General features: G+C 47.0%; 1 protein-coding gene across 2 annotated transcripts in view; it reads left to right on the forward strand.

Annotated features, from left to right (window-relative positions):
* SLC24A3 (solute carrier family 24 member 3) overlaps positions 1 to 24,865 on the forward strand; it is a 105,405-nt gene that overhangs the window by 17,478 nt on the left and 63,062 nt on the right. The window lies entirely within an intron of this gene.

The following is a 24,865-nucleotide window of genomic DNA, read 5'->3' on the forward strand; positions in this document are numbered from 1 at the left end:
GGCAGTAATATTTTCCCCCACTGTGCTCAGCACCTTCTGTCTCACCATTGCAGCTGTTCCTGCTGCCCTCACCAAATAGAGTGGTTTGTGGGAAGAATGGGAGATTTTATTTGTGGTGTGTGAGTTTCCCCCCGCCCTTTTTTTCAGTAAGTAGAACAACAGCTACTGGGCACCCTGTGTTTTCTCAGGAGAGAGAAAGCAGAAATACCTAGATATGCGAAATTGCTGTTTCCTCTTGAAATTGTCATGATGTGACAACCCCGTAGTAGAAACCGCTGCAAAGTAGTGCAGAAAGGAAGTGAAAGTAACAGAGTTAAGGTCCTGCCTGTGGTTTTGTCGATTTTGTTTGGGTTTGTTACAGTGCAAATGCAAATAGCATTAAGGAGTGTTAAGTGCTGTTGGTGTCAGGCCAGGTGGCAGCCAGAAGCATTTGGGAGTGTTCCTCTTCCAAAATTCAGTGTCTGTGGGAGTTACCTGTTGAGCTCAGTGGGATGAGGATGACCTGCAGGATACACCAGTTGTGCTGCTCAGCAAACAAGTGAGTAAGAGCTGGCAGGAGGGCATGGGCACATCAGTGATAGTGGTGTCAGCTGTGCTTTCATGTCTGAAAGTGTGACCAGCAGTAGGGTGGCTCAAATCCTGGCTCAGCCCTGACAGCAGGAGCTGTGCTTGTCAGGCAGAGCTGCTGGGAAGCTCCATGCCAGGGCAGCACAGTCCTTCCCTTTGGATCAGGTCCCAAATGGTGGCACAGCACTTGGGGTTTCACCAGGCATGGCTGCTTTGCCTTCTCCAAGAGCTGCTCAGGGAAACTGGGGCACTTTGTGGTGCTGCTGAGGATAATGCATCAGTGCTGTGTAACCAAAGCCTGGGGGCCCCTGTGACCTGGGAATCTGCAGAGCTCAAACCTCCCTCCAGTGTTGGCCTGCAAGTGCTTCTCCTTCCCTTGAGCAGGTGTCAGGAGGGAAAGGCTGCCTGAAAAAGAGGGTTTTTTTTTCCTGCTTACTTCCCAAGTGAACCTGTATAAACACCTCGCAGCTTGGCAGAAGTGGGTTAAGAAAGCAGTTTTACCTCACCTGCTGGTGGAGGGGAGTGGAATGCCTCCTGTTAAAATGTGCTGTGTTTTTTTACAGTGCTTGGCTTCTGTTGGCAATAAACACACCTTGACCTGCTGAAGGGAGGATCTGTGTTCTTTAGCTGCTGGGTGATTGCAGGCTCATTTGAACGCCTGCCATGACATTTGCCAACTGCTGCTTTCATTTCCTAATGGTTTATCCAGTGACCTATCTAGTATCATTTCATCATCAGAGCTGCTCCAGATAGTGGGGGTTTTGCTCCCTTTGCCTTTGCAACAAAAACCGTAGAAATATTAGAGTGCTGAAATTGACTGATTCCAGCCTAAAGACCATTTTTAGGATTTTTTTTTTTGACGTTTTTCTGAGAAATGCCCATCATGGGCTCTGGCCTGGTCCTGTGGCTGATTGTGGTTGTTTTGAGTGGAAGCAGAACCACAGAGCAGCCTGCTGTCTTTTCTAAGGACTCCTCTGAGTGTCCAGCCCTGCAGTCAGAGCTGCTTGTCCCCTCCCTCTTGGATCTTGGTGGCTTCTTATGGCATTTTCTGCTGTCTCCTACCCATCCCCTTGTCCTTGTGGTATCCACATGAAGGTGTGTGGAACTAGAGATGGACAAAAACAAATTGGACAGTTTATTCACTGGAGTAGTGATTCTGTTTAAATGAAACACTTGTGATTCTGGGCCATGTTTGACAGTTTCAGCTCATGCAGAAGATGATGAGGAAAGAGTGAGAATGACTTGTGTCAGTTCAGGCACAGTATCATTTACTCACCCAGTCCTGTTCAGAAATGTGATTCACCCACTGGAGGCCAAGAAAAAGGATTAGGCTGGTTTAATGTTGGGTCAGGTCTCTGTGCTGCCAGATTCAGAACTCAAATTGCACTGGAGGAGCTCCAAAGCTTGCTCTCCTTTCTTTTATTGGCTGCCAGAAGGTGACAGGCTCTGGGGCTGGGTCAGGATGGCATGTCCCATGCCTGGAGGTTCAGGTGGGACAAGGTGGCCAGGTCCCTGTGCCAGCTCCTCACCAGACTGACATGTGCTTCCTCTGATGAGCTGTCATCACCTTCTTTCCTCCCCCTCTTTAGCACTTCCACCTCAGAAAGGCTGAAAATAAAGTAACAGCCCTGCTTAAATGTGCTGTTTTAAAGTCATTATCAGTAATGGCAGGAAATACTTGATTGCTGCAGGAACAAAAAGATCTCCCTGTATTCATTTAGACCCTCAGGCATAAAAGTGCTTAAATTAAACAGCCTGACAAGTTTTTTGTGCAATTATTTTTTTTACATTTCCTCATCTTATTTCAAAAGCAACTTTATCAATATTTCTCCAGTGAGTCACAGCTCATGGTAATTTGTAGTGCTTGGCTGTGGAGCAGGTAACCCTTGCTGAATACTTGTGGCTGTGTTTTTGGAGCCCCTTTGGCACTGAACCAGACCCCCAAGGGTGGAGCTGAGCATTCTGATCTCTTTCCTCATTTTTGTTTATGCATGTGGTGTGAGTTCTGCTGGGCTGTCATGTCCAGAGAACTGCAGAGTTTAGAAAGGCCTTCTTCCCAAGCAAATACAGCATCCTATTCACTCTTCACATGAGTGATTTAGTGTTTTGTTTTCCTTTTTTTCCTGTTCTTTCTTGAGCCTCAATCCAATTGAAAGTTGCCTTCCCTCAAGCAAAATTAATTTTATCCTAGCAAAAATGAAAAGTAAAAATTTGCTCCTGCCTTGCAAGTTACCAAACCTTGCTTTCACTTGGGGCAACGTTAGCAAAATAAATTGCTGTAAGTTTAGTAACAAAATATCCTTGAGGAATAGCAAAAACGATGTTCTCCTCTCACTGAGCTATAAGTTTGGTGAATTTGACAGAAATTTGCTCGAACTTCTGTTTCCACGCTTTGCTCCTGTTTGTCAACTTCAGACCTAAAGCGTCAGAAAAACCGGAATGTTGGGGTTAAAACCTCAGGAATAGAAACAAAAACATGCTTATTTCTTCTGGGTTCTTGTGCTGGCAGGGAGCTGGGTTCTCCCTTGGTGCAGCCAGGAAGGAAAGATGTTCTTGTGGTGGGGACCAGGGTCTGAGCTTTGGTGCTGGGGCTCAGGGAGGTGGGTCCTGGTCCCCAAGCTGTGTCCAAACACTGGATTTGGCTGTGTCCCAGAGCTGCACTTGTGGCTGAGTGAGGGCTTTGGAGCTCTCCTTGCAGAGCTTCCTTTGCTAGAAACCACAGTGGGTATTTTCATTTTCTGTGCTGCGCTCTGGGCTTGGAGCTTGGGCTTCGCCTTCTGGGCTGGGCTCTTCTGTGGGTCTGCTGGATTGTAGGGTCTCTTAGTAATGAGGGGTGGTCACAAGTACTTTCTGTAGGATTTTCCAGCCATCCAAAGTGTGGCTGAGTGCAGGGGAGCAGGTGGCTGAGCACCATTGCTCTGAGGCAGGACCTGGTGTGTTCTACAGCAGGACCTGGACAGTGTGCCAGAGGGGGAGCTCAGAACAACTGCTTTTGGCTGGGTGCTTGAAAACTCTGAACTGATCACCAAAACCATGCAGTTCCCTGTAAAACAGGCCCCTCTGGGCATACACAGGAGGCCAGTGGTGTTCTTTTTGCTCAAATTTTGCCAGTGTTCCCATGTGATTATGTGTGCAACTCCAAGAGCCAGAGCTTCAGGGAGGAAAACAACACAAAGCTGGTGAGATTAAAATCAAGAGGTGGCGGTGCTACTACCCAGTTCATCCTTGGTGTGTTCTGTTGCATCAGTGAAACAAAAGGAGGAGAAAGCAAACTCCAGATTCCAAAGCCAGCTTTGTCCCTGCAGTGTGCAGACTGAGGGGAGGTGCTGAGCTCCAGAGTGTCTTCCCCAAAAAGCTGCTGTCACTTTTTCCAGAGTCCATAACTACACATGTATCAAACAGCTTTCAGTCCTGAAACTTGAGTAAATGCTTGAGGCCCCTGCTTACACATTCATGTTTGATCTGTGAAATACTGTATTCACGAAAATTTAAAGCATGTGCTGATAATTACTTGCTCTGATTTCCTTCATTATCAAGCTTGCTCCCTCTACCCTTCTAGCATCATAGAGAAACTTTCAAACAGCTTAGGAAAGACACTGTCCTTTATGAGATCTGCTCAGGAACCTCATACTCTGTCCCAACAAAAACAACTCACACATTTTACATGGCCTGGGGTCAACAGGCACCGAGGCAAATTCCTTCATTCCCAAATTTCTTACTGCAAGTGTAAAATTTTTAAGAACCAAAAATTTACAGCAGCACAGTAATTAAACTCCTTGTTCTGAGGAAAAGAGTCTTGGCTCAGCCTTCAGTACATCCGGGTGTGCACCTGTAGTGTGGGCAGATCTCTCAGGCTGGGACTTGTTTGCCCCATTGGTGATGCTTGTGCTGGGCCTGTTTTCATTGTTTGAGTGTTTTAATTCCTGTTTTAATTGCTGCTCCTGGTGGGAATGCTGTGTTGTCACGGGCTGGCTGTGCAGGAGGGCTCACAGAGCTCTGGGGGAGGATCAGTGTGGCACCCTGCACAGGGAGTGAGGAGCACCGCAGGTTAATTGCCTGTTGCTGCCCAAGAATCGTGTTTATAATCTTGAGAAATGATGGCAAGGGGGCAGGAAGAAAGGAATAATCCTTGCAGATAAAAAAGAACAGGAGCTGTACACTTGCTGCTGCCCAAGGCATGGGAGGAGGAGATTTCAGAAGTGCAGCCCCATCTGCATGGTAGCTCTCCAATGATGGAGTGGGGAAGCCCTGTGTCCTTTTTTATGATTATGTTTCCCCCTCTGGAATAACTTTAAAACACCCAGAAATTTTCTTGGTTTTTGGTTTATTTTGGCTTTTTTTCCTCCATTGCTTTTTTGTTTGCTCTTTGTATCTGGAGGAATGAGGCTTGCTTCCTTGACCTTTCAGCAAGCTTGGGTTACTGTGTTGTGGAAAAGGCAGCAGAGAGGCTTGAAATACTGAAAGGGGACCCTTGCTTCCAAATCTTTAAATGCCTTTGCATTTAAAAGGTGTTAAGCAACAAAGCATGACTTCAAATGTGAATAAATATCACATTGTGCCTCCCTGAATTGGGTTTTACTTGTCTGACACTTGAGGATGCCAGGCTGCTGCTGTGCATCACTCTGGTAATCTGAGAAGTCTTCCATGAAGCCTGTGACCTGAATTTCTAAGGAGGCAGTGAAAAAAAAGAAAAAAAAAATTGTCAAGTCAGACTTGCTCCTTTCTCTGGGAATAAAATGCACTTGGATTTTCACAAGCTGAGCATGGAAAGCAGCACCAGTGGAAGGTTTGGGGCTGGCAACTGGGAAGAGCCAGTGTGGTCCCCTTGTTTGGTGGCTCTGGCTGCCTCAGGGCATTGCTGAGGTGCGGATGGCTGCTCACAGCTGCAATAACATTGCAGTGATTCTGTACCAGATGTAGATGTTCTAGACTGGCCAGATACCAGAATGGGTTTTTTTTTTTTTTTCCACACCTGAATCATTTGCGGGGCGTGATAAATTCAAATTGTCCACTTAGCATTGAAAAGTACATTGCTGCATTTTTGTAAAATGTCCTAATTCTCCCCAGGAAAATCTGTGCTGCTGTAAATTTTTGGTTCTTAAAAATTTTAGACATGCAGTACCAAGAAATTAGGGAATGAAGGGATTTGCCTTGGTGCCTGTTGACCCCAGGCCATGTAAAATGTGTGAGTTGTTTTTGTTGGGACAGTGTCTTTCCCAAGCTATTTGAAAGTTTCTCTATGATGTCAAAAGGGTAGAGGGAGCAAGCTTGATAATGAAGGAAATGAGAGCAAGTAGTTACCAGCACATGCTTTAAATGTTGGTGTGTCTATAGTATTTCACAGATCAAACCTGAATGTGGAAGCAGAGGCTTCAAGCATTAACTTTAAGTTTCAGGGCTGAAAGCTGATGTAGCTCTAAGATCCAGGACAAGCCTTTCTTAGAGTTCTGTTTTAAATTTGGTATTTTTGAGCTATTACTGCAAAGGAAGAAAAATAACATCTGGCCCCATGTTGCAAACTGGATTTTTGTTGCTTGTTTTTTTGGTTCTTGCCAGTAGTTAGTAGTTAAAAATCAAAGGTCCAGATTTTCCACGAGTGTTAATTATTACTGGCTTCATTGACTTCATTGCATTTACACTAGATTTAAATGACCAAGAATCAAACAAGCCATCCCAAGTCAGGTTTTAATACAGTCAGGGTGGAGTTTTTATCATCTGCAATCTGCATTTTAAGCAATGCTTAATTGTGTAGTTTTTATATACAGACACGTGCGTAAATTCACTTATGCATGCACAGAATAATGGCTTCATGTATTAATGCTGAAGCAGTTTGATTTAATGTGCAGCAGTGGGTAAAATAAAAATATTTAATTAAAATGCCCTTTTTTGTGGGCTGCATTAAAAAGAGCTCCCAGATTAGATACTGGCTGCCCATATGTGCAGGTCCTTTGTCATTCCCCTGCTGCTCCTGTTAGAAAATGGAGAGGTGAGTGGGTTTTCTTTCCCAAAGATCCCAAGATGCCAAGTGCTGGCAGAGGGATGGAGAACTCCTTCTTCAGCCCAGGCTCTTCAGGGCTCTCCTGTTGGGATATAAATCTTCTGTGCTGGGTGTGGTGAAACCACACAGAAAGGGAGATCAGCCCTGCAATCCAGAACTGTCCATGGCAGCCCCAGGCACATGTGGGGAGTAACAGAACAGGGTGCCAGCTGCTTGGAGTGTTCAAACCAGGCTCACACCAGCATGGAGAGCTGCTCAGCACTCTGTGGATGCTCACCCAGAGATACTGGGTGCTTTTCAGATTTGGTTTCATTTCCATCCTGAATGTCAGGATTTTAGGATATGGTTAGATACCCTAAAATTTCAGGATGGGGTCAAATATCTTTTAAAAGGGTTATGCTGGTGCTTTGGGGAAAAAATGCTGATTGTGGGGCAGCAGCTACCCCAGTGCTTCGTGAGGTCTCTAGCAGCTTCTTTCTTGGGGGAACTGCTGCCCCCCAGCTCATTGAGTGCCTTTGCCAGTGACCAAAAGCAGTGTCCAGGCAGTGCCACAGCTTTCTGTCCTCACCCCTGGTCTTGGCAATGCCCCCCATAGGCATGAGCTTGGATGAGGATCTGCCAGAAACTCTCAAGGTTGTTTGCACAGTCGTGGTTGTGCCTCTCTGCTGGAGGGGGAAATGCTTTGGAATAAACCTTTTCCTTGGTTTTATATGTATGTGCATAGAAAAAAGAGAGGTGGGATAAAGGGAAGTGAGCAGTCCTGAGCAGAGTGAGTGTAACCAAGGCCAGTCCTGGTGAACACAAACAGCCCAGGCACCTGGTGATGGATGGATGGGCAGCTGCTGACAGCCTGAATGCCACTTCTAATTAGCACTCATTAAGAAGAAACCAACTGGAGGATGAGCTCCTGCCCCCATGAGTGTGAGTCCCCTGTGAGCCAGGCACTGTGTGGCCCAGGAGAGCATCCCAGTGATTCTCCAGCACTGCAGTTCCGCTCCCAAAGGGCTCTGAGGATCCAGGAGCCAGAGGTGTGCTGCCTTCCCATCTCTTAATTGGCAGCAGAAGAGGAGGAAAGGAGAAAGTGATCATTATTTTATGTTAAAACAGAGATAATTACTGCTATAGAATTTCACCAGAAAACAAAGCGGCGATTAATTATTGATGGTCAGAACTCCAGCACAGCTCAGCAGAGTGGGGGTTCACGTGTCCTGGGGGCTGGGGCACAGGGAGCCCTGTGCCTTGTCGCTCTGCAGGGATGGCTCCCTCAGGAGGAGGGTGCTTTGGAGTCTCTTGGGGCTGCTGCCCACGGGAGCTCAGCCTGTGGCTCCATAAAACCTGGCTGCAAGCCGAGTGCCTGATGGCATCCCTGCCTGTGCTCGTGGTAGAGATGTCAGTGTGCCACAGCATGCCTGGAGAAGGGCCCTGGCAGTGGCAGAGGTGGCTGCCAGGCTGGAGGGCTGTGTCTGACCCTGCCTTCTGGCTCCCTGTATGCCCAGGGAAAAAGAGCAAGCAGAGTGTGAGATGTGTTTGCCACTGGGATGGGGCCAGTGGCCTGAGTGACACTTTCCTGGTGCACTCTTGCATCTCGCAGTAAGTCTGGTATCTCTGTATGAAATAGCTCCTTGTGTTTCATTTTCCCTGGGAATTTGAGTGTTTCCTGTACCCTTTGTGCTCTGCAGTAAGAGTTGCTGAACTTTGTGCTGCCTCTTGAGAGGAGGCCAGTGTGCTGAGGAAAAGGGAAGGAGAAGGCATGGATTTCCATGAGAGGACATCAGAGCCATTCTTGAAGCAAGCAGGATCTCAAGGACGTCCTCCAGGGCATCCTTGGTTGCTGCAAGGACCCTCAGTGAGCAGGATGCTTCATGCAGGGATGCAGTGACTTTCCTGTAGCCATAGCAACAGCTGGAGATGTGGTGGTGGCTGCCAGCATCCCTGGACTGATGGGCCTGTGAGAGAGGTGTGGGCAGGGCAGGGACCCACAGCCATGCAGGTGGGCAGGGCAGGTGTGCTGAGAGTGTCCAGCTGTGCTGCCAGGTCCCTTCTGGTCACTGCACTGTGCCCCCAGCCCCCAAAGCTGAGGAGTGGGCAAGGGACCAGACAGGAGAGCTCAGGGACCACTGTACAGGGCAGTGCAGGTGGATCCCATTCTATGAACTATGTCCTGGAGTGAGGTTGTTGGATCCCTGTGGAGCCAGGCTCCTGTGGGTAGTGCTGAATCTTGTCCTCTCCCCCATCCCAGGTACCAGGATTACAGATTTAATCAAGATGCAGGAGCTGACAAATACCTGGACTGGGAGATGGAAAGTTCCACTGAGCCACCACCGCTCCTGTGCTTGGGGGGAAGCTGGCAGTGGGGGAATGGAGCTGTTCATGCTGCCTCTGCTTGAATTAATTTTATCTTCTTCTTGCACTTTGGACATGTCTTTCCAAACTCACTTTTTCTTAAAAAAACCCCATAAATTCCAAGTGAAGCTTTTGCTGAAACCCAGTACATCCTCTGCCCTACCTCCACTGTGTCTGTGCTGAGTGGTTTGGATTGAATCTCTGTCTCCTGGGAAAGGCTCACAGGGATATTTAACCCGCCCTCAGAACAGAATCAATGAGTAGGTGAGCACACAGGGAGCCAGGAGGCCCCAGCAGCCCACAGAGCTGAGTTACGTGATACATCCTTACCTAATACCTGCCTGGCCAGGTTTCCTTGGAGCTCTTGGTGGCTTTTGGTGGCTGCTGGAGGAGCCCTTGGTGTGCAGGCATGCGTGTTGGAGCACGCATGTGAGAGCCTGGGTCTTGTTTGCTCTGCAGAGCACTTGGAGTGCTCTGCCCAGCCAGGGACAGCAGAGCTGAGGACAGGATTGATGTCTCCCCTGGCAGATTGTTCCATGTAGGAAATTCCCCGCTGCTTCAGGCCTATAAATCAGCATCAGATGGCCTTTTAAGGGTGTGTGCTGTCAGTCGGTTTCCCATCCTATCTTGATTTTGCAGATGCATGGCACGTTCCCAGTGGAGGTGCAGACTTGCCTGCAGCCAGTGGAACTAGAGAATGTCCTGTTGCTCTGATTCCTTCTCCCAGCCCCATGGATTTTTAGTCCCACAGAGCCTGCCTGGGTGACACTGCTTCTGCAGGTGGAGCTTGGGCAGGCAGAGGGCTGGTGGGGTTAAAGCAGAGCCTGTTGCCCAATTTCAGAGGGAGGAGGTTTGCAAGCAGACCAGGTTTAATTTACTGCCTTGTAATTAATTGTTGCATTGTTGTTGTGGGTCCTGGGATGAGGTGAGAGATGAGAATTGACTCCCAAGTTTTTAGAAGGCTGATTTATTATTCTATTATTCTATTATTCTATTCTATTCTATTCTATTCTATTCTATTCTATTCTATTCTATTCTATTCTATTCTATTCTATTCTATTCTATTCTTCTAATGATCTACTAAAACTACACTAAAGAAAGAGAAAGGAGACATCAGAAGGCTACAAAAGAACGATAATAAAAAACCTGTGACTGACCAGAGCCCCGACACTGTTGACTGGGATTGGTCATTAATTAAAAACAATTCACATGGAACCAATCAAAGAAGCACCTGTTGGTGAGCAACCTCCAAACCACATTCCAAGCAATCAGATAATTATTGTTTACATTTCTTTTCTGAGGCTTCTCAGCTTCTCAGGAGAAAAATCCTAGCAAAGGGGTTTTTCATTAAATATAACAGTAACACTGCCTTATTTTTCTACTCCCACAAGACCAGTAGAAGAAACACATACTTTGTAGTTTATCTGTAAAACCCAAAGAACTAAGTGAACTGCTCAGAGGTGCTGCTGTGAGTGTGTGGAGAACTGAAACAACCTGAGGCTTGTGCTTGGTGCTGGGAAGGTGTCAGGCTGTGTGCCATACCAGGTTTGTGCTGGAAATTGCAGAGGAGGGAGGTTCTGTGCTGTGTGGGAAGCTCAGGAATGGTTTGGGGTGGTGTTGCCCATCTGACAACTTCCATAGCTCAGCAGCAGGGCTGGGGCACTCAGGGATGTGACAGTGAGGTCATCTGATTTTTGGGGTAAACAGAAACTGCTGGGGAGGTTCTGTGTGGAGCCTCAGGTGCGGCTGTCAGGGCAGATCCGTCCTTATTTCCTGACATGCTTAGCAGCCGGCACAGTGGGATGGCCTCAGAGTGCTGACACAGGCAAACACACACTCTGGAGAGGCTGTGCAGTGTTTATATGGAGGTGAAAATACTTACAGGAAAGTCAGAATAAATACTTCCCTCTGTTGCCTTTATTGTTCTCTTTTTTAAAAACATTTTTTAACTTTTTTTTTTGACTCTTCTGTGTAATACTGTTTTGTTCACTCAAAATTTAAACAGAACAGCTTCACCTGATTTTTAATTTTTGAGTGGAAATACCAGAGACCCTCATCTTCACGTTTCAGCATGATGGTGCCACAGGTGATGCATCCTCTTCCCAGCCCAGGAGGTTGGGAGCAAGCTCCAGGATCCTGTGGAAGGCTGGAACAGCTGAGGAGAAACCTGTGCTGTTCCAGCTCTCCTCGGGCAGTGTGTCCTGAAGTGGGAGATGGAGCTGCAGTTTTTGGATTGAAACATTTTGTTTCTAACATTGGCTGCAGCAAACAAGTCTGGAGAAGCATTAAATCCTGAAGCAATTAAATGTATCTGCAAAGATTTTTTTTTTTTCCTTTTGTGAGATACTTTGCCAGCTGTTGTTTATGGAAAAAATCTCAATCTTTTTTATGAGAACTGTTTTTAGGTTTCTTTGTGTTTGGGGCTGATTTATACATTATGCATTAGCTCGGGAAGGCAAAACATTTATTTACCAGCCTGAATATTTAGAGGAAGAATAAGTGGGAGTCAGTGAAAAGCTTGTATGGATAGCTTAGCCAGAGATTCAGAAGAGCTTTCCTGGTGTTAGAAATGGCACAATTAACTTGTAAGGGAAGAGCCAGACAATAAATGGACTTTCCTCTGCCTATGTGTGGGTGACCCCTGTGGTGGTGTTCTCAGGGGTCCCAGGATGAGAGAAGAGATGAGAATCCTGACTCCATGTTTCAGAAGGCTGATTTATTCTTTTATGATATATAATATATTAAAGAAAATTATATATTAAAACTATACTAAAAGAATAGAAGAAAGGATTTCATCAGAAGGATTGAAAGGAATAGACAGGAATGGAATGATAATAGAATCTTGTGACTGACCAGACAGTCCGAGACAGCTGGACTGTGATTGGTTATTAATTAAAAACAACCACATGAGACCAATCACAGATGCACCTGTTGCATTCCACAGCAGCAGATAATTATTGTTTACATTTTGTTTCTGAGGCCTCTCAGCTTCTCAGGAGAAAAGATCCCAACAAAAGGATATAAATAAAATATGTCTGTGATATAAAATATGTCTGTGACAAACCCCTCTGCCTGCAAGGCCTTGTGCTCCATTGCTGATGCACAAAGATTACAGAGATCCCTCTCTCTGCTGGATTTTGGGGACTGACAGCAGCTGGGGATTTCTCTGTTGTTGAGGGTACTGGCTTCATGGAGGCCAGGGAAAGAAAGGACACGTGGAATGGTTCCTGATGGGGCTGGCTGTGTTTGGGAGGAACTGAGGAGGAGGAGTGGGTTTTCTTTGTTCAGGTTTGCTAAATGGTGTTTTTGAGGGAGTTCTTTTCTGAGGCACTGTGCTGAGAAATGCACAGTTCTTTATGCTGTTCTCTTTTCTTTTTGCCTGTGAATGAAAGGATGTTGATTAGAGCTGGGGCCAAGCAGCATGCCCTTGTCTGGGATCAGGCATGCCATAGGAATCCTGCTGCTACAGAACGAGGCTCTGAGGTGATTTTATTGCTGCTGACTGCAAAAACTTGCCACCAAATGATAGTTTATGAGAGCTGGGCTGTCTTGGGAACAAATGGAGTAAGTGGGTTGGAGCTGTGAAGAAAACAAACAATATGGGGGATAATATATCCTTATAGTTCAGAACATCAGTTTCAGAACAAGAAAACTACTTCCCTGGGAGCAGGTCCTTGGCTGCCTCAGGAGCTGGCAGGGAATTGTGAGGTGAATTTGAACAAAATGCAGCAAACTGGGCTGTGAGACCTGTGAGCTTTGCTTCAGCATGATGGCATTAAACAGAGGAGCTGCAAACCTTCCTGAGCATCGCTGTGGGAATGAGGGCTGAGCTGTGGCAGTCACGGAGCAACACTGTGAGCTGTTCCCTGGAAATGCTGCAGGAACACACAGCAAGCAGCCAGGAATAAGGGCTCAGAGAGGGATTTGGTGTGGTCAGAGAGAGGGGACCATGTGTGGTCAAAGCAAACTCCCATGGGCTGCCCAAAATCTCCCATTGTGTTTGCCACTGTGCTTTGGCCATTTCATTGCTTTTCCAGCCAGGCTGTTCTGTGCCTGACTGTGGCTTCACTCATCCTCTGCTTGCACTGAATAATGATAAAAATATTATCATTAGGTGCACTGAGCCTGGCAGAGAACATCGAGGAGAAAGCAAAGCAAAACCCCCCTGGGCTTTGTTCTGAGGAGGAAAGAGAGGGTGTTGTTCATTTCTTTGAGGGTGATGCAAGTAATCCATGCCTAGTTGGCAGAAAGCACGTGGTCCAAAGCAGCCAGCCCCCAGTCCTGAAGGGTTCATTGATTTGCCCCACAGCATGTCCTGAAATAGTAATGTTTGGATAATGTTTTGGGGGTAACTAAGCTGGGACATGTGTATAACTGTTCAAGTTGTGAATGCCAAAAAAGGGAATCCATGTTAAGCTCAAAAATCTGGACTCGTCATGTAATTATGAAAAATGTTACAATTGTAGTTGGGTTTTGTTGCATTATGCTATAGGCTTTTTGGCAGGGATTTCATGGGAGATGAGAAAACAGCAGCTTGATGCTTCCCTCAAGCTTTTTTGAGCCTATTCTCTTTTTTGCCAAAGTGTACATGACACATTCTTAAAAAATCCATCTTGTGTTCCTCAGCCTCTGCTGGAAACCACTCTGGAGGGTAAATGTGGGACAAAGCAGGTCTTGGATGCCCCTGCTCCCCCTCCAAGGCTTTGTCTTTGAAAACCAGGGTGAGGTAAGGAAGGGTCTGGCCCTTCTGCTCAGCTGGACCTGGTGTTCAGGGAGGCAGGAGAGGTTCTGGCATTGGGGACCATAATTTGTGTGATCTGCAGTAAAATCATAGTTAGGTGGGGTGGTCTTCAGTGTTGGGGCTGAGCTGAGCTGTCCCAGGGGTTTCTGACCCAGGCAGAGGCACTGAATGTCTCTGAGCACATGGAATGGGTTTATGACCCTTACACATGGAATAGGTTTGTAACCCTTACATAAGGGCATGCCCTGCGTGGAGAGGATGATTAAACATGCAGAACCCTTCAATAGGGGCAGTTTCTCAATTTCTTTTGAGGAAATATAAAGTCATAAGGGCTGTCCCTTTGCTTGCATCTTCAATTAACCCAGAGTTTAATTTGTTGCGTTTGTTTTAGTTTGTCAGCTGAGCTCGGGCAGAGATACGTCAGAAATTTGTGCTTTACTCCTTAGAAAAAACCACAAAGCCTTACAGCTGCAGGAATAGCAAGGTTGGGGAAGAGGAGTGAGGGGGGAAAAAGAGATTTTTAAAGCCAGTAGATTTCTTCTTTTAGTTGAGAAACCTGAAAACCCTGAGGTTTTTAAGCTCTTTTCTGCAAACACGGGGAATTCAGGAACACTTTTTGACGTTTGCTTGTTTTTCCTGGTTTTGCTTTTTAACTTGCTTGTGATGAAAATGGGTTTGACCCTCTGGCAGTGCGAGGTGGCACTGAGTGAATGCTGCCAGGCTGTCCTACAGGGCAGCTGGCATGTGGGATGGGAGCTGGGAATGGGGACAAGGATGTGCCTCAGAGGGAGCCAGGACGGAGCGTCCCCTTTTCACAAGCATTGCCTGCTCCTTTAAGGAGTTCTGGTGGGGAAATCTCTTGGGCACTGATGGTTTTTATGCTGGCATGGCTGGCTGGGGAGCAGGGGGAGCGGGGCTGCAGGAATTGCCTCCCAGTTCTCCCCAGCTGTGGTGCTGCTGGGGGCATTGTGCAGGGGATGCTGGGCACTGAGAGCCACAGGCATATGGCAGCGGTAGGAGGGGTTTCCATGGAAACCTTTCAGCTGCATGACATCACCAGCGCTGTCACATTTAAGCTTTTCAAGGCTTTTTGGATTTTAGGGATTACATAACATTGGAGGGGTTAGGCTGGGGCTTAGATCTAATCAGTATTCAGGGTCTTAGTTGAATTAAATTTTTAGAAAATCCAAACACCCCAATCCAAAAGTGGCCAGCAGCAGCAGTGGTTTTTCAGTCGTCTTGGGCAGGCTCTGTGTGAACAACGCCAATCACTTGTTTTTAAAATTTTAAAAGTTTAATAGTAATAAAATGGTTATTAAAAATAGTAATACAATTAAAGTAATAATAATTTGGACAAATTGAATTAGGACAATATGAGACAATAGAAACAAAGAGTTACGGACATCTGGGTACCTTTTTCTGGGCAGCACAAGCCCAAAAAAGGACCCATGTTAACAGAGGATTAACCCTTAAAAGCAACAGCCTGTTGCATATTCATACACCTTATACATGATGCATAAATTCCATTCAAATACAGGATTCTGTCTGGTCAGCGTCAGCTTCTTCCTCTGAATCCTGACAGCGCCTTCGAGGCGGGAAGAAGTTCATTTCTTCTGATAATGGAGCAATAAATTCTTTTTCTCTGAAAGATTCAGGTGTCCTGTGGCTGCTATCTCACTGCCACTCCTTTCTTTAAAAAAAGTATCCTACATAGCATAGTTTCTATTTTAACATTTTTTATAACCTAAAACTATATTTAACACACTACTTTAGAGAATTAGTACAACATTACTTTCTAACACAACACATATAATGTTCATTTTAATATTTGCAAAAAGCCAATCATAAAATACATGTATTTTTCACATTCTGCAAATCCTGGAGCCTCAGGGGCTGGGGCAGCAGGAGCTGCTAGGCTGGCCACTCACACTCACACCCACCTTTGTGTAGCTGAGTCAAGGCTATTTTGCTTGGAACAAAAGAAGAATCTTCATCTTGCTTCTTGGTGTCTGTAATAATTTCCTAGTAGCTGTTTGTGTTCGTCTTTCTGCCCAGTAACTTGTCTTATATGTGAACTTGTTGAAAATACTCTGTGGTTTTTTGTGAAATGTAACTTGGTGTTTTTGTGAGGCTTTCAAGACTGAAGAGCCTTGTGGGAAATTTGGAAATAATGCAATAACATCTAGTGAGGCAGCAAAGCCTGCAGATAACACAGGGAAAGTCTTGAAAGATGATGGATTTGTTTTTAACCACAGCACAACTGCTCCAGACTTAGGGTTCCTGACTCAGCATTCCTGATGGGAACAATTTCCAGCAGTGAAAGGCAAGTTAGCTCTAGGATTCCCTGGAAGGCAACTTTTAATCATGATATCTATTTATTTATTTATTCATTTATTTATTTTAGCAAAACACATTTGTGTATGTCAGAAGATGTATCATCTGCCAGAAGAGTGTCATACCTGGAATGTGATTCATGAACCAGATGGCATTTGTCTGCCTCTGGAGAGTTAATCTCCTGATCCGTTTGTCTTTTACCTGCAATTGTGTATTGCAGATGGGTATTTTAAGGGAAAATTATCAAACCCCTTCTTTTTATTAAACTAATACCACTAGAGTGCACATAGAAAATTTTGTTTTGCTAACAAGAAATTCCTGGGACTGCCTCCAGTGAGAGAATTATCTGTGCAGGTAGCAGAATCTTTTCTGCAAAAGGTTATGGTTAGGAAAGATCAGGCTGCTTTTTTAAGGAGACAAAAATGTTGCAAATCAATAACTGTAGCCAGAAATAATTTCATCTCCCTTGTTGAACAGCAGGATAGTTATGTTCAGTAAAACAGGGGTCGGTTGTCACCTCTTCAGCCCTCTCAGCATGGTGTTGGTCATGGGTCAGAGAGGGGACAGCTCTGTGAGGTGTGGCCTGAGCCACTTCTCCAGGTTTGAATCACTTCTTCTGTGGATGGCCAGAAGGAAGGAATGCCCCCTCCATGCTGGCCGTGGGCCTGTGTTACAAGATCTTCTAAACCTAAACCATCCAATTAAGAGCTGGCACCTGGATTATTTCCCTTTTAACCCAATAACTGATCCCAAAGAGCCAGCAATGCAGGCTTTTCTGTCCAATTACAAAATGCCACCCAAACCCATGAAGAAGCATGAAGAAGAAACCCAGGATGACACCCTGTGCCCTCCATCTTGTTTCCATCCACAACATACTCAAAATCCCAAAACCTAAATTTCTCACCCAAGTGATACACCTACACCACTCTCCATAATCTGTTTCACACTTTTGTGGATTCCAGTCTATTCTGGAGTTTGGGAAACTTTCTGCATGGGTGAGGGTCAAAGTCAGTGCTCCCCTGGAGGTCAGGGCACCCCAGAGCAGACAGAGAAATATTCCCAGTGCCCTGGACTTCCACATCTTTCCACAGCACAGGGAGAGGGTCACTGTGAAGTGGAACTTGTTGGATAAAATGCACTCTGAGCTCTTATGGACGTGTGAAGTAGGGAGAGGATGCACAGGGTGAGTCCAAGCCTTTTCCAAGCTCCCTGGGGAACCACTGGAGGAGTAAATTAATCCCTTAGGCAGGATCTGCACTGCCCAACTGAAGTTTTATGCTCCTGCAGAAGCAGGCAGTTTAGGAACAATTTAATAGATGAGTTAATCCAGATTTGGGTCCTGGGATTGGTTGTTTTCCATGTATTTGGTGGTGGTTTGTGTACAGAGGTTGGAAGGCAGCAGCTGTGAGTTGGGATGGAGCAGACCCAGGTTGCCATGAGGATGAGCACAGCAGCCATAGCTGTGAGAGGAGCTCCCAGCACAGCTCCTGCACAGAGGGCAGCCAGTGCCTGAGCTCTGGCACATGAAGCATTTCCAGCAGGGATCAGAAAATGTTCACAGCCCACAGCTCTACCGGGAGCTTGTTAGGGCTGCTGGCTGCAGCAGTGTCAGCACACTGAGGAAGGAACTCAGCCTGGAGCAGGTAAATGGAAAATACTGGGATAATCAGGGGACTCTGGAGGCTCAGAACAAGAAAACAACACCTTGGCCTTATTTGGTGCAATAATTAAAAAAAAAATCAAGTGCTATCTGTGCATACCCAGGGGTTAGCACTAAGCTTGTGGTAGGATTAGCACAACAACAGGGGATAGGAATGGGCAGTGGATAAACACAGGCTGGAAACAAGAAATTTTAGCCACAAGATAGGCAGTGTGGAAGAGCTTCCTAGAAAGGGTTGAGAGGGAAAACCAGCCCAGCCCCAAACTGGGACCAGTGAGGTCCCAGCTCAGATCCAGTGTTGTGCAGAAAGGCTTTTGAGGAGTACAGGGGGTGTTCATTGTTCATGGAGGTGCCAGACTGGAGCAGCTTCCTTGGGTGGAGGAATCCCTGCCTTGGGAGCTGAGGGCTCTCAGGGATCCTGTGGATGCTCTGCCCCAGGCATTCCTGGAGCACCAGGAGAGAGCTCTGGGAGCTCAGTGTTCAGGTGGGAACATGTTTCTCTTCTGCTTAATGAACTGCCATGAGACAGAAAGGTGAGCACAGCTTCAGGTAACTCCATCACTCCGTGGGCTGGTACCTTGGTGTGCTGAGAGTGCTTCATCTCCTAGAAAAAAACCTGCCTTTTGCTTGCAGCCCAGGGTCCCATGTGCTCACCCACGTGTTGAGAAACAGCTTGCAGATCATTATCTGATTGGCACCCAGCCACTAAACTTCCAGTGACCTGCCTGCTGATATTATTTTGTGTGCTGCGTTCTCCTGACATAGCCTCGTTGAGCACGTTGTGTTGGTTTTGGAATAAATATGAGGGTAAACAGTAAAAACTGCAAACAGCTGCCAAGGATGGAGGTGAAACATAAACTTTGTGGCTGGTGTTGGAAATAGGATCTTTGGTCTGGCTGCCCTCTCTGGAAAGGGGCAGGCTTGCTTAAGCAGTGCCAAAACAAAGCACACTTGACCTTTGCCCCTGCTGGATGCCAGCTCAGAAGGCATTGTATGCAGAATCTGGCTATTTTTGGATCTTGCCCCACAGGGAAAGTGCTGCAGATGTGTGGCTTGGTGTATTTAGGAGGTATAGAGAGTTTGTGCAGTGGGCTAGGCCAGAGGTTGGTTTTACTGTCCCAGCTCCAGCAGAACCAGCTGCACTTCAGCAGTTGTGTCGAAACTGAGGAGTCTGATAGACACTGAGAGGACCAGTCTCCCATGAGTTAGTCTAATGTGCTTTTTAAATTAATCTAAACTTTTTGGTTTTAAAAAGTCTAAACTTTTTGGTCTCTGCAGTGCACTGAAATGCAGCACCAACACAATGAGTGTCAGCCATCTCTAAAATCACAGGGAGCTGGGGCAGCCTTTTGTGCCACACAGGGCTTGTCAGATATAGGACTGGCAGCCAAAATAAATCAGCAATGCAGGAATTTTGAAGCTTTATCATTCCAGATCTGCCACGAGCCAGCTGGGTGACGCTGGGACAACCCTTTTTGCACATGTATTTTGTTCACTAATAAAAGGTGCAAAGTTGATCCTGCTCTCTGTGCCGGGCCCAGCAGAGCACGGTTGGTTCTTGGGTGAAGCCTCCTGACTCTTTGCTGAACAGTGAGGATGTTATCCATGGTTTTTTGTGTGCTCATGTCCTGTTCTGCGTGGGGAAAGGTCTAAGCTGGAAAATGCAGTGAGCAGGAGTGGCTGATTAGCAAATCCCTGTCTTGTCTGTGATGTGGCAGCAAAAGGCAGATTGCTGTTGCTTACTGTGCTCCTGTGGCATTGAGGGTGGCCAGGCAATAAAAGTGAAACTGTGAATTGCACAGTAGGCAGGAAAGGACAAGAAAGAGGTGTGATTTGGGAGTGCTTTGTATTCCTGGTGTTTCTCCAGTGTTTATGAGCTGTTGATTTTCTTGCTTTGAGTGATGGGACCCTAGCAAAGAATCTGGGGATTCCCTCCGTGGCCTGGTGCCAGGGAGATCATGGAAGGTCAGCTCAGGTAAAGCCTCCTTGGGGAGCTTGACAAGCACTGAAATACTGCTGAAATGGAAATTTCAGCGTTAGGGAGTTTGGGTGGTTCTTTCTTCTGTTTGAAATATAGCTGTTGTTAGAGACATTTCAGCCAGACCTGCTTGCCCTTGTCCCTGACATGGGAACAGCTAAAGCTTCACAGATCCCTTGCAAACCTTTCCACTTCCAGTTTAAATGAACTCATTATGTTTCAGCTTGGCAGCAATAAGAGGAACAATGGGCAAGAGGGGAAAAATCTCAGAGTTAAAAGAGATTTCAAAAACACCTTAGGAAATGTTCCCAGCCAACCACAAACCCTCCCTGGGGATCCTATCCACATATTAGACCTCCAACTGTGTATATCGTACAGCTGAAAAAGGAAAACTTGGCCTCTGCAGTGCTTGGATGGAGAGCAGGCTGCTGTGGTGGAGTGCCAGAGAGCCTCGTCCTGTGCAGCAAAACCTTCCCTGCTCAGGGCTAGGAGACCTTTCAGGAAACTCATCAGAAAATGCACGAGGTGGGGATGGTAATGCCTTCCCCAGGCATCATCCAAAGGCATGCTGCTTTACAGATTAATTCCTTCCCCGTGGCTGGGGCAAAAATATTCTGCTTTGCTGATCAATGGAGCCTTGCTGTGGGAAAAGCACAAAGTGTGTCCTGTTTTCATGGCAGTGGCACAGTGTCAGCAGTGTGTGCTTTGGGAAGAGTGTGTGCTCTGTGGCATCCAGGGCTCTGTCCCAGGCACCTGCACAGTGGGCCAGGGAAAAGTGAGGTGTGGGAAGGGAAGAGGGAAAGTGTGCTTCCCTGCCTTGCACCAGGATGTTCCTGGTCTGGTTTGGGCAGGGAACTTCCTCCCATCCAGCCTCTCTGTACAAGTGGAGATGCCTTTGGGTAGTTCTGGGGGGGTCACATGCTGCTCTCAGTCTCAGCACTAAATTATGGCATTGACAGCAAGCTGAAGTGTGCATCCCAGATTTCCACCAGAATAACCCAGCACTAGGATGGGTCAGATCCTCTGTCCCTCAATGCCTGAGCTGTATTCCACATGCACGTCCCCTCCAAGGGGTCCAGACCTCTGAAGCTGTCCTATTCCCAGCTTGCACTGTTGCCCTAGAAATCAGCCAACCCTGTATATTTAGGGCTTCAGGTGGATTAAAGCAGTCAGCAGAAAAACTTCCCTTAGTTTTGGTTTGCTCTGGCTGAGCCAAATTACGATAGGGAAATTCTCAGCAGAGAGCTGAATAAAATCAGGGCTTTTGGAGGCAGGAGACAGGCATTTAATGAAAATAATTTAGTTTTCTATAAAAGCTTTGTGGTTTGAGTCTCATAGCATCAAGCTTGAAGGGTTTTTATTGGAGTTTGGAAGGGGTGGGGCTGTTTCTGGTGATGATGCTGAGCCTGGTGAAAAGGAGAGAAAGTGTTTGAGTCTGTGAGTGTGCGAGGCCTTGGTTTGGTGCTGCTTTGCCATCTCATGAGTCACTTCATCCCCCTGCACCTCTGTGCTGCTCCCTGGAGTGACAGAGGTGATGCCTGTGCCTCGAGAGGATTGTCAGCTCTTTGCAGCAGTTTGGGAAATCTCATGGAAAGGAGCCTTAGAAGTGGAACAGATGGGTATCTGTGATCCAAATACTTGGTTGCTCCTTGTCCAATTCCAAATTTGCAGCTGCCAGCAACTGCTGTGTGCCATCCATCATTTTGGAGCTGGTTTTGTGCAGGCATGCAGGGATGCACTAATCCTGGCCAGCAGCAGCTGTTACCCTCCTGGTTTGGTGACCCCAACTCCTTGCTGGGCTCTGTGTCAGCAGAGATGTGCTGGGTCACACTGCTGTCACAGGGCAGGTTTCTGTTGGTTATGTTAATTATCACAGAATCATGGCATTGTTTGGTTGGAGGAGAGCTTCTTGGCTTTTAAAGCCTCTAAAAACTCAGGCTGTTCTGGAGAACAGAGCAGGAGATTGCCAAGCACCGTGGTGTTGTCATCTTGTTCTCTCTGAGATGTCCCTACATCTCACCTGGGTGACAGTGAAGTCTGCTGCTGCCCCCTGTGCTTTAGGAAATCCAGTTTAGCCACAGAGATGCTAGATGGAATAAAATAAGTGTAGATAAATGTAGATAAGTGTAGATAAAATGTTGTAGATCTTTTCCTTCGCTCACCAACAAAACTTGAGTCGGGACCTGTTTGCTGCTCTGTTCCTACGTGGGATCTCATGGCTGTGCTCGCTGTGCTTTGCCCTCCACTTCCCTTGGTGGGGCTGAGAGGGGTTTACAGCCCAAGGAAGAGCCTTGGGTGTGGAACTGTGAGTGGAAAGGTGCTGCAGTGCAGAGTCCCCTGCTGTGTGTGTGTGTCAGGGCACAGAGATCTGTTTGCTGCTGTGCCTGTGGTGCTTCTCCTTGCAGAGTGCTGGGGCTCTCTGGTGCCATTCCAGCCATGGAGGGCCCTGCCATGCAGCAGGTTGTTAGCATGCACAGCCATGCCTTGCCTGGCTCTCAGCAATCCCCTTTTCCCACTCCACTGCAGCCCCAGGATTCACTGTTTCGTGCCCAAGGTTTGTGCACCAGCAAAACCCCGTGCCCCAAAGCTTGGCAGTGCATGGGGCTGTGCTGTGCCCTCAGTCTCTGCAAATACTCAGAGTTTCCCCTGCTGAAAGGGCTTCCAGCTGCTCTGCACACACATTTCTGCATCTCCATTGCATCCTTACCTTAGTTCTGACAGAAACCAGGCAGAGAGAGGTGCTGTGCTTTGGGCTCCTGCATGGCTGGAATGGCACCTGGGAATAACGCCCTCAGAAACTGCATTGGGGGTGCACAGGGTCCCTTAGCTGGTGTGCCCCTGAAATGGCTCAAGCAAGGGAGATGAGAGGCCTTTTTAAGGCTGTTTGCAGATTATTGATGGCAGGGAAGTGTAACAGTTATGCAAAGGTTATGCCACCAAGGGAAACGTGGTATTTAGCTGTGTGATTGCCACTGAAATCCATTGCCCTTCTGGCTAAAGCTCCCCAAAGCTCTTTGAAAGTGTCTGGCATGTGTTCCCCGAGTGTGACACAGCAGTGTATAGGTCAGCAGAGGAAATTAGCCTGGATCATTGTGTGTGGCTGAGGCAAGCCTCCTCCTGACGGGATGAATCACTGGGAGCAGCTCACAGCCTGGTTCTGGAGTGTCCCCTCTGTGTCCCTGCTCACATCCCAAGCTGGTTTGTGTCCCTTGCTGGCCTGTTTGTGCCTTTAGCAGCTCTCTGGCTCTGCATCTTCTGTGGTACAGTGCTTTTCTGTAGCCTGCTGAAACAGAAGGAGATGCTTGCCATCCTCCCTAGCTTTGCTTTAAGCATCTTCTCTCTCCTTGCAGCCATTAAAACTAAAAGCCACGTGTTGTGCAAGTGGATTTTCTCTATATTAATGCTTTCAGGGGCTCTGGGCCACTTCTTAGTGCAGCATGTTATGTGCATTGTTAGGAAGTGGAGTTGGGCTGTGAATTAACAACGTGAAATGGCTGAGGTTTAAGCATTTGCATTTTCCCTGTGGCTCAGGAAGGTCCCAGTCCTAGCTGAGGAGCAAGTTTTCATAGCAGATTGTGGGAACCAGCACTGTCCTGCCCAGGTGTTTGTGCAGCAGGCAGCAAGGGGTGGTTTTAATGAGCTGCCCTTATGAGCTGTGTGTTGGAATGGGGTAGGATTGATGGATTTTGTGTAAGACAGCAGCACACGGTAAATATTTGAGTCTAGCAGCTGGAGATGGTCAATGCCTTGTGTGGGAGCCTGTCCTGGAACCAGTGGGGTGCAGGGGGGTCCCTCATCCCAGGAGTGCATCCAGAGCTGCCAGAGAAAGAAGGATGTGAGCTCTGGTTTTTGGGAATCTCTGGAGTTTGCTCAGTGAGAAGCAGAATGCAAGGAGGGGTTCTTGTCCATGATGTGACCCTTCTGCCATTCCAGCCTGTGCAGAGTGTGTGTCATGTCTGACTTCCTCAGGGATCAGTCCTTCACACAAAGGGACTTTCCTGGAGGGTAGGAATGCTGCCTTCTTGTTTTTCCATCTTGGAAGGCAGGAGGGGGAACAGGGTGATGAGGTGGATGATATTTGCTGTAAAATGGAAGGTATTAGGTAAGGCGTTGATGGGAGAACATCTCTGGGGTGCTCTTTGTCTGTCTCCGGCTGTAGCTGCAACATCAGCAGTGCCGGTACCACCCTGACAAGCTGGCCTCTCCATGACACAGGATTTTGCTGTGGAAAACAGAGCTAGGACGGGCTGCAAGAGGAGAAATAGTTTAAAAGCCCCCTCAGATTGCTGTGTCATGGTTCCCTTCCTGCTGGCTGGTGACACCTCTGAATCCAGGACCACACCTTCCCTCCTCCTCTGGCAGGTCTGGAGCTCTGGAGGAGCACCAGAGGGAGGTTCTGGGGTGCTCATCAAAGGAGAGGCTGGAGGCACTTCCCCTGAATGCTTCTCATTTGTTGCCTGGTAAATGTAGGCTCTTCCAGGATAATGAAGTTGTAAGTGTATCCTCTGGAATTGATTGAAAGTCTGGCTCACCGTTTTAAGGTTTTTAAAGACTTTAAAGACTCTCTTATTTGAAAACATAATCTTATTTTAAGACTCTGGATATTAGCAATGCAATACTTCCATTTAGAGAGGAAGGGGAGGAAAGGCTATAATTGGGATAAAACAGAAAATTAAAAAAGAGCCTAGTAGTACCTTAGTAAAACAGATGGTCCTTTCTCCAACCACACGTAAAAGAGCTCTGCCTGTGTGGGATTTAGATGTAATTACAGCTGCCCTTGGAGCTCCCTCTGATTGTCTGGAAGAACAAATTCTTGGGGATCCACTGAAATCAAACCTTTTTTGTGCCCAGCTTTCTCTTGTCATGTGAGGGAGGTGAGGGGGTTCCTCCTTCCTCTCTGCTTCTCCTTTCTGCCAGCAGAGAGCAATGAATGCTTTTTCCATGTCAACACAGAAAGTGTATAAATGTTTGCATATATAAAAAACATGAGAAACTTAAACCATCGCAAAGAGCAACTATTCTTTCACTTCTTCTTCATTCTGATTGATCCTTTAAGGTCAAATGATTGTGGTGGGAGGCTGTGGAAGGAGCTGCCATTGATGATGCCCCAGTCAGCATTGTCACCTGCCATGGGGCACATGTCACTGCAATGAGAAGAAGGTGTTGCCTGTGTCCAGAGGCCACTGCCACCAAGGAGCTGGGACTCTGCTGAGGGCATCCAGGGCCTGCAGGGAGGAGGGATCA

The sequence above is a fragment of the Zonotrichia albicollis genome, chromosome 3, assembly GCF_047830755.1.
Source record: "Zonotrichia albicollis isolate bZonAlb1 chromosome 3, bZonAlb1.hap1, whole genome shotgun sequence".
In the NCBI taxonomy this organism is placed as follows: domain Eukaryota; kingdom Metazoa; phylum Chordata; class Aves; order Passeriformes; family Passerellidae; genus Zonotrichia; species Zonotrichia albicollis.